We start from the raw sequence: 13828 nt of genomic DNA, 5'->3' as shown, positions 1-13828 counted from the left end.
TTGCTTTTGTTTAAGATGGAGACTTGCATTTCTTACACCTATTTGAATTGAAAGATATTACCAAAACCTACCTGTGTTCCCAGATGATTTCACTCCGTCTTTATTTTGCCACACGAAGATGTTATTTCCAGAGTTTCACACATACAGTCAGTAGTGTAGCACTACTGCTATCTCAGCAACAAAAAAAAATGTTGATGAGCATTACTTGGGAGAGCTAGGCCAGATTTTTCATCATATATTTCATATGTTGTTTCCCATTTCTGCTTCACTACTATTTCTATTCATTCAGAACTTGGAATAAAAACCAATTGTCTTGCCAGACCCCTTAGAAACTGTGGGCAGAGAACCTGTCAACACCTCTTTGTGAAGCTTTGTGAGATAGTGCTCTACATTTCTTGCCTGTTATGACAATGGCTTTTTTTTTTTTCTTTTTAAATGACAAAAGCCCTCATTCAGAAATCGGTTTAAACCTATGCTATACTTCAATTATGTTAGCAGACATACTGCTCCTATTTAATAAAACATTTAGGCATGTGCTTCAGTTGTATATGAGAAAAGTGCAGTGATGTAAGACATTCAGACTAAAGCGTGTGCATACCCGTGATGCCACACTGCATTGCAAACTGCAAGTTTTATTCAATTCCTTTCTGGCTTTACATTTAGTATTCGTATTTCTGGGTGGTTTCTGCAGGTACACAACTGTGTATTTGTCCCATATGTCCCATTTTGCCTGTAGTTTCAGCCTTATTAGGTATTATTTATATTACTTCTCTTGTCCAGTAACATCTATAATTTCGCAGCATCTCACTGCTCTGTATGATCTGGAAACATAATTAATATCCTACTGTCTTTGTTTCTTACTCCTTTAAAAGAGCAGATGTTTCAGGGTCAGAACACATCCCTCTCCATCTTACCTCATATATTTGTTTCTCCTGCTTAGGTCTCTTCTTCAGTGAAACTGGTTTTGAAGGGATTTTTGTATGATTACGTCCTTTCAAGTGACAAGTGAACAGCTGCAGCACATGCACTGAAAAGAGAGTCCATGGCAAATACTGGACAATTGTGAAACAGAAGTGGCCAGACACACACATTCACCACAATGAAAAATGATGACAAACTGTATACATTTTAAAAGCTGGGATTAACAGTGAACATGAGTAATTTCCCAGTTATTTCTGTGCTTGACTGGATTGGCACTAAAGCTGCAAAGCCTGTGCAGGGCTCCAGGTATGTTGCAAAAGGTACTCCCCTAGCATGACCCAGTGAACACCACATATGTAAGTGACTCTGCATTTGGATGAACATATAAGCCATTTTAGCCCGGTGACAAATGCTGAAAGCTGTTGCTTGGTGGACAGGAGAGGTTTCAGTCTCATATGCACCCACCGTTATTCTGATCTCAAGCTTACATTTTTTTATAATCATATACATGTATGCCAACAGGACTGCACATAATGACAAACATGCAGGCTAGAAACCTAATGCTTATATTCCTTTCTACTTTGTGTCATTGTGAGGCAGAGCTGTCTAACCTTTTAAGAGCTGTTGGCAACAGATTCTGCACAACTGAAATTAAAAGAAATATAACTTGGTGCTTATATCGATCTCCTGCAATGAGAGTCATAAAGTTCAGTATGCACATAGTTGTCTCATTCTAACAATAGACCCTAGGATGTTTCATTGCACCTGGCTATAACCAGCTATATTTATCTAGTTTCATTTAAGCTGAGTCACTTAGGCTCCTTTTATTGTGAAGAAATAAATCAGTACCTCAGAAGGATGATAAGAGGTAAAACAGAAACGTCTCCCTTCCCCCTTAGCTACAGAGGGAGATCAGATGAAGAGCTTAAATAGCTAAAGTTAAGGCAGCCAGGTGGATTATGAAACCTACCTGTAGTCCATCTCCTTGGTGACAGTATGATTCATTTACACATTTCATAGGAAAGAAACAAATTCGTCAAAAGCAATAGCACAATCACACGTATTTAAAATGTACTTACTACCATCGATTTATTATCGCTTTCTTAATTGATTAATACTCTAGCCAATAATATCTATCTTAGGCCTCAGCCCCATAAGTGCATTTCACTTCTCAGTTGTCTTGTTAGAGATGAACTGCTCACCTGTTTACAATTAAGCATATGTTTAAGTGCTTGCTGGGTTGGAGTCTATTATTTTGTAGCTTAGATACAATTTATTCCTTCAATTGCACGAATTGTTGTTGCATCTATTTTTTATTTTGTTTTATTATTATTCCTGCTTTGCCAAGCTTGTCCATCTGGGAGCAGGAAGCTTTCCTAATTTAAATTGGTCTAAAAATTTATTTTTTAAAGAGTGATTTCAGCAATTCAGTCAATCTTTATTTTTTGACTTGAATGTTTTTATTGTAGCTTGTGTGTTTAGAGCTACAAGTTGTGATAATCAAAATGTATCTGCTTCCCAGCTACCAGTGGCAAAATCTTTCATGCATAATCTAATTCATTTAAATAAAATAATTTTAAAATTACAATAGTAATGGTCTCTGCCATTCATGGAACTAGCAATATATATTCTCTGTTCCAGTTACAGAGAAAACTAAAACTCATTAAGATGATTGACTTTTGTTTTTTTTCAGCAAGGAGTTCTGATCCAAAGTTTATATAATTATTGTGGTTTTAAAACATTTACTAGAACTTAGTTAATTAGAGATATTTATGGTAAATATATTATTATTGAATTCTTTAATTTTTTTCTATTCACACTAAATAATATTATTTGCTATAAATTATCCAAAGAACTCTAAAGCCCTCCTCCCTGACTACTAATATAAAGCACACAAAAAAGCAAAAAGAGTTGGCTCATTTTGAAAATGTAACAAATCTGATGTGAAAGTGAGCTAACAGTAAATAAAGGTGAGATAGCTCTTGTAAATAATTTGTCAATTTCTATGGGATCTATTTTGATCAGGGTTTCTTGTTTGTATTAAAAGCTGACCTTCACACTTTAAACAACCCCAGAGCCTTTTGTTTGGATCCATAGTCTTGTTCTGACTCTTGACTCTAGCCCTAATACCTAAGTCAGTTGGCCTCACTTACTGCCAGTACCACTCCCTTGTTACAGTGATGTCAGTTGAAAGATTAATTTAAGACAGTAAATCCAATATACTGAAAACAATAAATTACACAAAATCTATTATCTAATAGTTCTGATTCCAACCTCACTTGCCTTAAACAGCTTGCTTACTTTTTTCTTTCCACTGCAGATCACGCATTCTTCTGGGAAAACATTCAGGAAGAGCTTGCAAAGGTGACTGGTATCCTTCCTTTTAACCTGATAACATTATCAAGGGTAATTCAGACATCAGTTTCATCATTATCTAGTTTGTCTTAGCATTCCTGTCTGACTGACTGATCTTATGCAAACTCCCTTTGCTCTCCCACAGAAAGGAAAGGTGCTGGGAAGATTTGGAAGTTTTTGACATAAATATAATAGATAAAACCTTTCTGGTTATATGTTCTGTTCCTTAAAACAAAAGCAAGATGAAGCAACTTTGATTTTAAAAAAGCATCCAGAAGGTGTTCTCTCCCACATCTATCAAATCCACAACCTCTATTGAATCTCTTCACTACCTTGTTACGAGAAATAGACCATGATACCTAAGTGACTCTTCTTGTGTCCCAAATACAAAAAAAATACCAATACACTAGCACAGGGAAGGCTCCAAATCTGAAAGCTTTGCTAGTTTAGTTCATAAAGACTCACTCACTCAGAAAGGGGGAAGAGGCAAGAAATAAAATCACATTAAAACTTTGTCACCTGCCTCACTGAGGACTGTTCCTTGACTGCAAGCTTGCTGGAATTCCTGAGAACTGTCATGTTCATGATATATCTTACTGGGATTTCAAAACTTTGTCAGATTTTTCACTGAATTTCAAAATTCAGATCAAATTTCTTTTCCATCCCTGTAACATTTTGGATGCTTGGTTCAGATGCATGTAGCTATTTTCTGTTTTCTGCTTATGTGGATTTGGCAACCACAAATTCATCTTAGGCTCTGAATTTGTGACAGTTTAGTTACCTTTCACTAATAAATGGAGTAATGAATGGGAATATTCCATAAGCTTTGCACAGTATATTTCCAAGAAACTTACCAAAATTTCTATGTGCCCTATCATGAGAAAAAAAGGGACTTGGCACATATGAAACAGCTTTTTTTAGTTTTTCATTATCGGTCAAAAAGGGAGCAGGGAAGTGAATCATGTGCTTGCTTTGGAAATTATTGTGAAATTATTGTGAGGATTCCAGAAGCCTACTATTTATTAAAATATCTTAAAAACTGTAATTAATTATGTACTCTAATAGATGGGCCAGTTTATCCTTGTCTATAGCTGTGGTTGAACACATGGCCAATCTGGTGGAGTCACACAAAGTATTATCACATGATGAGAATACAACATTAACAGCACAAAATATTAGTGAAACCCAGAAAACATCTTCCATAAAACATACCTCTGCAAGGTTTTACATTAGCGATGACCATACGAGGTAGGCTTATGCAATGGTAACAGCTGCCCCAATTGCAATGTCGTCTTCCTCAGTTCCCTTTACCAATAGCCTCATTTCATTTCCTTGGTAACTAAATTGAGTGACTCATTCACCACGAATTATTTGCAAGAGCTCTCTCACCTTCATTTACTGTAAGCTTGCTACCACTTCAGATTTGTTCTGTTTTCAGAATGATCCAAGTCATTGCTTTTGGCATTTTGGATTTGTTTTTTCACAAACTGAGGAGGGTAACTTTCCAGTTTGGGAAAGTGCAGTTTTCTGCATGCATTAAATACATCATTACTACAATCTATTCTGATTAGTAATTGCTGATATTTATAATAGTCCTGTCCTGGCCAAGGACTGAACTGCAGAAAATACAATACAGACAAATGCAAGAAAATGATTCTTACCTGTAACAACTCAGTCATTTCCACCAGCTGGCTTTATCAACTCTGCTAAGGACTTTCATAAAGATTCAGCAAAAAATAATAAAGACCTCAAAAGAGTTAAAGACCACAGTAAGTAATTTAAAAGTTAACTGTACATCTTTACAAAAGCCACTCTCGGAGTCATTAGTTTTTAGTAACAGTAAATCAATATGCATGTTTGATTTTGTAGTAAACAAATACTATATAGGAAAACAAAGCTTCTGGATATTATAGTGACTTTATGGAACTTTTCAAATTATGCATGTGCTTTATTTTTTATATCACTATTTGGTGCACACCAAACAGTTAATTTCTACTTGAAAAAAAAGAACAAGCTCAAGAGAACTAAAGTAGATGTCTACTGTATGTAAGCCTTCATTCATTGGAATCATATTATCTAAATGCCAGCTGCATCACTCAAATATTCCACCTTAAAAATAATGTGAGTCCATGCACAGAGATAGTACACGCTTAGAAAACCAGGCATAAAGCGTAAGCCATTCTGAAAGAAAAGAGATGATCCCATTGAAATGTTTTTAATGTGAACTCTGCTGTTCCAACCTGGATTCTTACCGAAATTCTACATACTGTACTCAGTTGCTGCAGATACTTAGCTGTTTCCAACTGCGGTAAATTACCAGTTTTCTTTGATTCATAGACAAATATTTGATCCATGGTTGACAACAGAATACTATGAAGACTTAGAATTTAAAGTTAGAATTGGTGGATTTCTCTTCACAGATTATGTGACATTTTTATATGTCATTCAATGCTCTGACATCTTGAAATGTCCCTGCCAAATTTAGCAGAAAACAGAGTCTTAAAGTAAGCATCCTCTACAGTTTAATGAGTCACAGCCTTGTGTATGCAGATATCATGGTCATCAGCATGCTAGAAGGAATAAAGATAAACATCAAGACAACTCTACCAGATAAACCAACTAAATATCTTAAGCTGTGAATTTTTTTTCTTAACATATCACTATACAAGTGGCAGAAATGCATACTATTTCTACTACTTTGAAAGCAGAACAAGTCTGGAAATGCTGCAGCATCTCAACATCTTTACTAGGAATTTTGCAATACAGGATGTTCTCTCAAAACTCCACTTTTTGGAATTACATTAAAATCTAAATCCCAAAAACTCAAAGCCAAAGAAGGGCAGGGGGAATCAAGCCATTGCTTTACCATTTTTATTTATTTTAAGGCATTATTCACGGTCATTTCTTTCTCTGCATACTCTGATGATAATGACATTGAATCATAAGCTAAGGGAAGGCATGAGACGTGAGACTTCTCTCTTGAATAAGGAGTTATAGATAAATTTAGTTTCTATATTGCAAAAATGTGCTTCTTGGAAAACAACCAGAGAACCTCCTACTCTTCCCCCCACTGCTCCTAATTTGTTGAATAGGAGCAGAAAGCTCTTTCCATGTGAGACATGGGGTCTTTACTGTATACAATCCTTAAATGTTTTGTTCTCCCCATTTGTATCCCTTCATGCAGACTTCATACAGCTATTGCATACTGCAGGTACGACCCTGGCAGTTTAAGAGGAGTGAGGATCTCTTTCCTGCCTAAGAGTGACAGGGCAGTGTGATCACAATCAGCATCACCTGGTTTGATATATGGCAAAAACTTGACCAAAATACAGTACAGTTATGAGAAAGACAAGAAAGAGCAGCATAACATGAGGAGATAATCTCGTATCTCCACATCCAGGCAGATGTTTCATGGAATTGAAGTTACCCGGTCCAAAATGAGTGAGTGCTTGGTGCCAGACTAACCTCATTTAACCAGCTAACTCTGAGAAACCAGAGCAAACCTTTTGTGCACAAAACTGGGCTGAGTGTGGGAACTAAACCTGGATGTTTCTGTGCTGGAAGCCTGAGCCTCCAACACTTTAGCAAATGGGACAGTTTGACTAGTTGGAAGTTTGCTAAGCTTCTCAAAGATCATTCCCTATAAAGGAATAAAGTTTCATGGGTTGAAATGCTCACATACCCATTGCAGCCTAAATAAAAAACTGAAAATATCCAGAAATACCCAAATAGAGGAACTCAACATTCCATGAAGGAAAGGCTTTGATATTTCCATTCCCTGTCACCATCTCATACCTTTGAGGAAACTAAGGAACCTGCATGAATATATATGTCAAATTCTTGCTTAAAACAGGAACCTGAAACTGTGAAAACGAGCTATAATTTCCAGCTAGGACTGCTAATGTTACCCTTCACTTTCTCAAAAGGACATTTTTCCATCCATTAATTCCATTTTATATGCAAAGGGAGGCATGAAAGAGAAATTGCTTATTGCAGATATTTTGTTTAAAATAAAAATCAAAAATATGTTTATCCTTAAAAAAAAAAGGCAAAATCAAACTCATTTAATTTGTCCTACTCTGTTTGCATGGATTTTGCATTTATACATTTTTTTCCCAGGTACCATTTAGACCAATGTTATGATTTTAGAAATGCTGAATGTTTCATTGCAAAAAAAGAAAAAACCCCATCATTTGTGATCTGATATTTTCAAATCCAAAGGATGTAGTAGTTCTATATTCTAGCTCTGGGGATTTGGAATAGACTGCTCCTCATCTACTCCCGCTTTACTGAGGTCATTAGCTTGTTTATAGCTCCAATACTGTTGTCACACTACTGTGAGTAACAGTAGACTTCATACCCCCAAATAGATACGAGAAAATAAGCCACAGCATACTATAGCTACTCATATTTAGCTTCCAGAAACTGGGAGCAAACAGAAACCCCAAAGGAAACTGTTGTAAGAGAACAGTATTTTCAATCTACATAACACTAGTGAGCTCCATCACAGTAACAAAAGGCAAACTGCCTAGGTAAGAATAAACTTGCATAGCATTATCCTTTGGATGGATGGATGTTCATTGATCTTCTGATATCCTAGATTAAAACAAAACAAAAAAAAAAGGCAAAAAACCAAGCAATATCCCTCCCTAACATGGTAAACATCTAGCAAGGCAAGCAATCCTTCATTCCCCAGGCAGAGCAACAAATAGGCACAAGTCAGTTGCAAATTCAACCAGTACTACATCTACTCATAGTCTCATAGAGGTGTGATAATCCTAGAAACCACACAACTGTTTTCTACTGAAATTAGATATTCCCATTATATATGGGAAGCTTTTTTTCAAGGAGGGGAGAACAAGAAGGTTTGACTTTGCCATTAATTAAATGTTTCCTGGAGGTATTTAATTATCCTATCCACAAAACTCAGAGCAAACAAGTCTTCTTCTTCTTATGTAAATATCAGAAAACACAAACACACACAGTTTTTGGTTTTATACCATATGGGATGAAACTGTGCCCCAGCCATGTTTTGATAAAGCTGATAAGATCAACTATGCTCTTTTTTTAAAATACATTTTACATGCTCCTGCTCATTGATACAGAAGGGTAGAGAGTTGTTTGGACACAAGTAACTAGTCCCCCATTTTCTTGCAATTACAGGTTCCTATCCATCCTTTAGAAATCTCCAGCTGGCCATGAAGAATATACTGAACCATCACTGTCTTTGATACCTGTTTCTCTTGGCTTCTTGGTTACAAAACCACTAGTCACTCAAAACACCAACAAGAATCACAGGAACCAACGAAGGAAAGCACCTTCTAGCTAGCAGTTCTTACCCTCTTCTGATTTGACATCCCCTTAAAAAAATACTCTATTACAAATCCCTGAGAAATAAATAATGGATTCTCATTTTTCCCTGGTCTTGAGGCTAAACATCACTTTTCCACTCAAACTGTCCAGCAACAGACTTCCAAACTTTAGAAGCCAAGTACATATTGATAACCAATAAAGGATTGGAGGGTGCCTCCACTTGTTGCATTATCTTAAACACATCTAAAAAATAACAAACTTTTTTCTCCTCTAACTTTTTTCTAACACTATGCATTTGAAGTACTAGTCGTAAAAGTGAAGCAAAGGCCTAGGAAAGATTTTCTCCACTTAAAAGCAGCCAGTGCAATAAAAAAAGCCTTAGAGGCCTGACCTAACCTGTCATTTGGGAAACCTAAGATTATTCCCCATCCATTATACATTTTTCTGTAATTGAATTTATTTTACCTGAATTAACAATTGATATCATTTCTTGTGGCAGAAACTCATCAATAGAACACTATTTTCTGTGTCAGGAGAACGAGGAGAGTGTTCTAGTTGTAATTTGTTTCTAGCCAAATAGTTGCATAAATTTCATTTGCTGTCTCCCTCTCCCATACTATTAGATAGTAAAATGCCAACACCAAAAACAATTATAAATATCATAATATGTAATCATACATCAATATAATTGCAGTCATTACAAATACTACTCATGCATTCACATGTGGCCCAGTGTCATGACAGATTAAAACATTAATCTTTAGTATACATTTGCCAATAATGCCTTATCAATCATGATGACCCAACAACAGAAGATTCAGAAAATGGAATTCAACACACTGAAACTGTTCACTGTGGGCCTGAAAATGACAGACTTGCAAACACTCAAGCATTAGAGACATTTGCTTTGGTGGAGTAATATGGCTGAATTAGATCTTTCTTGAATTGACATAATCTCTCAGAGCCAATCAATGGGTAAATGTAGCCAATGCAGTCTTACCTGGTGAGAAAGTGATCAATCATTAATCAGAAAGTTTTCCAGCTGAGACTAAGGTCCTAAAAATCTGCAAAGTTGGGATTTTTTGTAACCCCCTTTAAAATACTATGTAGGCTAGAAGTGAAACAAATAATTGCCCCCACTTTCTGGCACTGATAGCCATTTATACTGCAAAATTGAGATGATCAGCAACCAGTAAATGATTATTTCTTGGATGAATTTGTGTCTTAATTCTATGTGAAAAGAATGGTATATTTTTTCATACAACTTCATCTGAAAATAACTGGTATTTGATAGTTGTCATGATTACTATGCATTTATTATATATGAGTTTGTGACAATAACACAAAAGAAGCATCTATGTCATAGTGAAATACTGATTGCCTTTTCAGTGTTATCTCACATGAAAATTTTTAATGAAACCCTTACAGATATATGTAACTAATTCCCTACATACCTTTTTGATTCTCTAATCACCAAAAGTTAATGCTTCCTTTTTCCATTTGGGATGAGACTATCTCTGCAGTATTTGGGAATCTTCAAGCAAATTCAAGTGACTACCCCTATCTGCATAAAGGAGACAAAGACCTTCAGAAGCTGAGCTATTGAGAGTAAAAGAGACTTTTCTAAATGTTTTTTCATCTTCTCTTTGTCTGCACCTGCAATTGGAAATCAAAGTAAGCACTAATTCAGTTAGAAAAACAAACAGCAGACAATCAATTGCCAAAAGGAACCTAGCTGCTAATGTAAACATGGCTGAAATCTTATCCTATTACTTAATACCTTATTTGAGGAAAGTTCTTACCAGCTTCCCTTAGACCCAGGTGAAAGATTTCTCTTCTAGCATAAATTAGCATCTTTAATGTACATTCTAGGTGTTTTACTTAATTGCACACCCTAGATTTTCCATGTTACAATTTCTTTCATCCTAAATAAACTTCTTTTATGTTTAAGACTAGATGGTAGTAATAGTGGATGTGTCAATGCTGATGTATTATATATGCATCAACAGTTCCTTTAACATGTTAGTCATGTTCTCTGACTACAGTTCTTTAACATTTCCCATAAACACCTCCGGAAAAATGGTGTTCATATATTGGCATGAATTCAAATTTTAAGAACAACATTTCCTATTGGGAAAGATACCATATGATACTATTTTTCAGACCACTTGCAAAGAATTACTTGCTTCTGGATGGGTTGATTTTTTTTTTTATGATGTCATATATGAAATACTTTCATATGGGCATCGCTTTATCTCATATTATTATACCTTCTCCAGTTTGTGTCCCAGCATACACTTACAAATCTGCAAACCTCCCATGAAAGTTAATATTCAGAAAAATTATTAAGATAATGTTTATCAAGTCAGTTTGGTATTGCCTGTGTGCATACTCCTGGCTTGTGACAGTATAACTTTACTTAACTATTCTCTATTGTAGGTTCCTTGCATTATTTTGTACTTGTCAGGAGCTAAGAGCCCTTACAAACCTGCTGCAGTTCAGCTGACAAGTGGCAACCAGAATGGAAATCCTTACTTGCATATTACAGACAAAGAAATTCAGCCTACTTTAAATGTACCCCAAACAGTTACTATTGCTTACTGGTTTCTTGAAGCTGCCTGAGCCACTTGCTTTCTGAAAAAACAAAAACTAAATACAATTAACTTGAGCACACAACTTTTTGCCCCTAAGAAAAATGTTTTGTTCATACTTCCAAATATTTAATTTTTTTCCTCTCAGAAATATAGAAACAATGAAATCTGAACAATATGCTCACGCCTTTTAGCTTCTGGTTTAGACACCAATTCTACATCTGACTGATTTGAAACAATAAAATGGTAAAAGCAGATCTTATCCTGAACCTTAGCTGCAGTGGTAAATACTCTCTTGCAGTTGTTTATCCCTTAGATACCTCCTTCCAAAATCCCTGACTCGGGCCTTCTTTTCATGAGTGAAATGGGCTACTTCAGCCAGTTTACGATTCAATTTAAATGTTTCCCAACTAGATAAACACTTGGCAGCAAACAGCATGTTTCAAACATTGCAAAGATTGGTACAATCCCCTTTAAATGGTGTCAAAAGATCTGCTGTTTTCTGCAATGCAAGACTGTAATTTACGATAGTGGCTGAAACACCCAAAATATTTCCCTCAATTACCTCCTGCCTTCTTTACTCTTATCTCACCTAGTCCTTAATCTCTTCAGAGTAGGAACTCTCTTTATTTTGAATTTTGCATGATAACAGGTAGGGTATCAAAGCTCAATGATTAACAGTGTAAAATACAATTCTCAGTAGAAAGCATACAAGACTGCAAAGGCTGGACCTTCTCTAACGAGGCCTACAGGAAACTTTGGGCATACTGCACTATTAGTTAGGTACAAATTCCCATTTTAAGCAAGCATATGCAAAACATGAACACAAGTTGAGCACATTTACACATATGAGGGCTAAGATTCCTTGTCACACAAGTATAACAAAGCTCCTCTATCTTTAAGAAGCTATAGTAAGTAGACTGCTTTTAGCTGTGTGTATATTTTTTTTCCATAGATACATAATCACAGACTTCTAAGGAATACCATAATGGCAGCACCACCTAGTGGTAACAAACCACAGTACAGCATTTTCAGTGGTTTCCTTGAAGAAAATTACCTTGGAAATCATAGGGAAAACCCTCAGATGAAATTGCTTTTAAAATACCTACATGACATCTACATATTTTGGGTGTTTTTTAATTAGGAATGAACAGGAATAAATAACATTTTCAAGCTCTGGGTATGCATTTAATTATGTTCTGTGTTTACTCTTTGAAAAGGGAAAAAGATGTGTATTAATCACAGAGGGTAGAATATGGGGGTAGGGGTTGTGCATAGGTATATACATATTTAAAAAATGATCATGTATTAGAATAGTTACTATTCATACCTTTCCATCTAACTTCACTATTTACTACTGCTGGTGTAAAATTTAGATGGAAACTTATATATGTATAAGACATACTGAGCAACTTTGCACCTCAGTCCATCATATTTGAAAAATCATGGCAGTCAGGTGAAGTTCCCGATAACTGGAAAAAGGGAAATATAACCCCCATTTTCAAGAAGGGGAAAATGGATGACCCGGGGAATTACAGACCAGTCAGTCTCACCTCTGTGCCTGGCAAAATCTTGGAGCAGATTCTCCTGGAAGGCATGCTAAGGCACATGAAAATCAACAAGGTGCTTGGTGACAGCCAGCATGGCTTCACTAAGGGGAAATCCTGCCTGACCAATTTGGTGGCCTTCTATGATGGGGCTACAGAACTGATGGACAAGGGCAGAGCAGCTGACATCATCTACCTGGACTTGTGCAAAGCATTTGACACCGCCCCACATGACATCCTTGTCTCTAAATTGGAGAGACATCAATTTGATGGATGGACCACTCGGTGGATAAAGAACTGGCTGGATGGCCACACACAAAGAGTTGTGGTCAATGGCTCAATGTCCGGCTGGAGACCAGTAACGAGTGGTGTCCCTCAGGGACCGGTCTTGTTCAACATCTTTGTCGCTGACATGGACAGTGGGATTGAGTGCACCCTCAGCAAGTTTGCCGATGACACCAAGCTGCGCGGTTCAGTTGATACACTGGAGGGAAGGAATGCCATCCAGAGGTCCTTTCCAGCCCTAACTATTCTATGATTCTATGACTGAAACACCTCAATGATCAAAACCAGTAACGGCGGGGTTTTTTTGGTATGTGGTGCAAATAGCACACATACTAGGTGCCCAAACTGCTCTTGCTTCATTTCATTTCTCTCCTCCTCCCCTTCCCTACATGCAGCCCACAGCTTACCTCTCCAGTTCCTTAACTTTGATCTCATGTATTCTTCCAGAGATTATTTGGTATAGCCCCAAAGCCTGCACTCTGCTATTCCTCGTCCCCAGTCTTCTGCTTGACAGCACAACTCTTCTGTTTCTATCTCCGAACACTCCCCCAGTGCCTACTTCTGCCAGGCATACTACTCTCCATCTTCAGAGCCACATCAGTGCTGGGGTATAAGGACTTCGTAAGTTTCATTCACCCCGGCATACAATTTTGCTGAAGTTGTGACTACTTCGCCACTGACCGCATAGATTCCTTCCACACCTATGAACCTACAAAAGAGTAAAGAAAAACAGAGGACAGAATACAGCTATTCTAATTAAATCATCACCTTAAACTCTCATTCTTCTGATGGCTCAAAATGTACTACTCCAGTTTA

The 13828-nt window shown here is 36.6% G+C and overlaps 1 long non-coding RNA gene across 1 annotated transcript; it reads right to left on the bottom strand.

Annotated features, from left to right (window-relative positions):
* Window positions 1–1436: 1436 nt before the first annotated feature.
* Window positions 1437–13717, bottom strand: LOC134158141 (uncharacterized). The gene is made up of 4 exons (XR_009962607.1): window positions 13420–13717; window positions 10044–10153; window positions 4938–5023; window positions 1437–3941 (listed from the first exon to the last, which is right to left on the bottom strand). It is a non-coding gene; the product is annotated as an uncharacterized LOC134158141 (long non-coding RNA).
* Window positions 13718–13828: the final 111 nt, after the last annotated feature.

The sequence above is a fragment of the Pezoporus occidentalis genome, unplaced genomic scaffold (assembly GCF_034315485.1).
Source record: "Pezoporus occidentalis ecotype Australia unplaced genomic scaffold, CSIRO_AGI_Poc_V1 ctg126, whole genome shotgun sequence".
Lineage (NCBI taxonomy): Eukaryota > Metazoa > Chordata > Aves > Psittaciformes > Psittacidae > Pezoporus > Pezoporus occidentalis.
Note: the sequence above shows the minus strand (reverse complement) of the source record. Positions and strands in the feature narration are given on the sequence as shown.